At 37.0% G+C, this 2,781-nt stretch overlaps 1 pseudogene; it reads left to right on the top strand.

Annotated features, from left to right (window-relative positions):
* The first annotated feature begins 1,516 nt into the window (after positions 1-1,516).
* Positions 1,517-2,086, top strand: LOC149168817 (uncharacterized protein At1g01500-like; annotated as a pseudogene).
* The last annotated feature ends 695 nt before the right edge of the window (positions 2,087-2,781 follow it).

The following is a 2,781-nucleotide window of genomic DNA, read 5'->3' as shown; positions in this document are numbered from 1 at the left end:
ATCTCCTTTCCAGCAAATGAAATTCCTATCTTCACCTCCCTTCAAAGCATTAAGCACCCAATGATTCCCATCTCAAACCAACAACAATTCTTTGCAATAACAAAATTCCAGCCTCTAGATCTCATGGAGGAGAGATCCATATATAGATGTTTGGAGAGAGGATGAGTCAGCTTGAGATCTGACTAGTGTCCTCTCTCTCTGTCAGTTCTTGCTTCCACTTGGAGACTAAGAGCCTCTTACTCATCACTAGTCGAATTCATTGAGGCAAGTGTCATTGGAGAAGATTCTGGAAGCTTCCAGGGTCTTTCCACCTCGTTGAATGAAATTGCCATTTGTCACTTCCCGCTCAGCGCACCCTGGTAGTGCTTCTACCTACGTTGCAGTGCACCTAGCCAGTGCAATCTCTGCATTTCACCGCAGACATCTAGTGGAGCCTCTGAATTGATCCTGAATTGGCTTGTTTTTGAGCAGTTTCTGGTGGAGAACTTCTGTGAATTGCTGTGGTTTGTTAGCCTTGTTCCTCTAGGGGTAGGAACAACATGTTTAGGGACTTTGGATCCCTTGGATTATGGAAATTTCATGCTCAATGCTGTAAGGCACAAAAATGTCTATAACACCTAATATCATAATGAATTTTAACTCCTTGAATCAAGAATCATTGCTAACAATTGACTTTTATGGGGGAAAGAAAATGATGGGTATAATATTGAACAAATGTTCAAATTTATTTGTGCTTGGGATTTACTCAACATATTTCCAAAAAGAATGCACTTGTTTCCTGTTTGTCGTGTTTCTGGTAACATGAGAGAAGAATTTAGTGATACTTATAATTTATTTAAACAAAAAATAGCTTCACATTTATCTTTGATAAATTTACTCTTTCAAATTCGCGATTCATGTTTTCAACAAATTGTGAAGTTCACTGGGTTTCCCTATAAGTATTCATGAACTCCATTAACATTACATTTTTTTTTCAAAATCGAAACATCAAGGTACAAATATAGTCTTGAAAAACCCACAAACCTAAAATTTGCTTTTATATTTAATCATATTCAGTTTTTTTCTGAAGCAACTTTAACTTTGATTGTCACAAGAACTAGATTGTTTTGTTCCTTTAAACCACAAAAATGATATTTCCAACTTCTGATCAGGGTAAGATGGCAATAAAATTCGCTACCATGGGTTTGTTTAAACATTTTATTTAACAAATTTTATCTTCCATTAAGAAAAATGATCGTGCTTTCCTCTAAACCACAGATGATGAAGCGCAATGTCAAGAAAATCTGTCATAGTTCCTATATTTTTACCTTTTTTTAGTTGTAGACCGTCACCTTCTTGCATATTTATTCAACTTTGAATTTACTTTTTCCTCTTTATGTAGAGATCTTGAAATGGAAATAAATGTATGATCTCAATTCTCAGGGTCATTCATGGGAAAACAAAAACGAATGGTTTATCCACGTTATTGAACAAATATTTACTTTATAGTTATCATGTGTCTGTGAGGACACCAAAAATGTTAAAATAAATTTCTTCTAAATCTGCAAGTTGAATGAAGAAGAAGTTGTAGTAGAAACCATATATTACATGGTTTTGCATTAGGGTCTTCTACATCAAGATCGATGTGTTTGGATTTGATCTTGCACCCGAGTCTTTAACGGTTCACTATGCATGTCAAGGCAACTCAATGGATCTAGAAATTAAGTGATAATGGATCCATCCATCAACAAGCCCTTTTCTCACATTATGATGCGACAAAAACGATGAAAATGCATCGATAGAAACATATGTTACTTGCACTACGAATAAATTTTACCTTTGCATTTGTGTCACAGAAGAGACTCTATTTTGCGGGACTTCGGATAGGAAAGGTTTCATCAAAGAGGATGATGTTCCACAACTCCATCAAGAGTCATGGACTATGGAGTGTTGTTGCGCTATAGATTATCCGTCAAAATGGAGTTCTATGAAGCCAAAATTTCAAAAATTCCCCTCTCAAAAAACCATTAATGCAGGGCTACCCCTGCTAACACCCATAGTATGCATATGGATGTATAAACACATTCGTCCCAGGTATTTTAACTAACCAAGAGTCGAAATATTCAACCATAAACAGTTAAGGCCCTATATAACAATTCCTTGTTATCGGAACCCAATCACCCCACGTAAAACCCTCTATCGGGACTTTAATCACCCCTTAAAACTTTGCATAAGACTTTATTAAAGTATTTTACTTAAACCCTTCAAATCGAGACTGGTTATTCCTTATAAACCTTCCATTCCTTTAATATCGGGACAGTTAAAACCCTTTGCAACCTTTATAATCCTTCAGCCATCCTAAAACCGGCATATATAACCTTTCCCCTTAGTTAATACATAATTAACGGATGAAAATCCTTATCGGGGCTAATTTACTTATAGTCCAATTACAAAGGAAATATTCCAAAAACTCACATTTTTTGCCTTGGTATGGTCTCTGCACAGACCCCGAGGTTAAACTTTATCGCAATCGGCAACCGCTCCTATCACGAGTTACACTAACATTTATTCCTCCCGGTCCTCTAATATGCGATAACGCATAACTTCCTGAACTTCAAGTCACTTTAACTGTGCTACATAACTTTTCGGGTCCACTCTTCGTTCTGATCCTTTCCACAGCGCTGATCTCCCAACTCTCTGATCGCTGATTTATCGCTATCGATGATATCGCAATGTCGCGTCGCTGTCCCTTGGCACCGTCGACTACTGCCTTGTGATTAGATTTGGACCATTGATCTGGTC

This window comes from Pinus tabuliformis, chromosome 4_2, assembly GCF_031772625.1.
Source record: "Pinus tabuliformis cultivar Carrire ecotype Pingquan chromosome 4_2, CPIR1, whole genome shotgun sequence".
NCBI classification, from domain to species: domain Eukaryota; kingdom Viridiplantae; phylum Streptophyta; class Pinopsida; order Pinales; family Pinaceae; genus Pinus; species Pinus tabuliformis.
The sequence above is the reverse complement of the archived record's forward strand: the minus strand, read 5'-3'. Positions and strand labels throughout refer to the sequence as shown.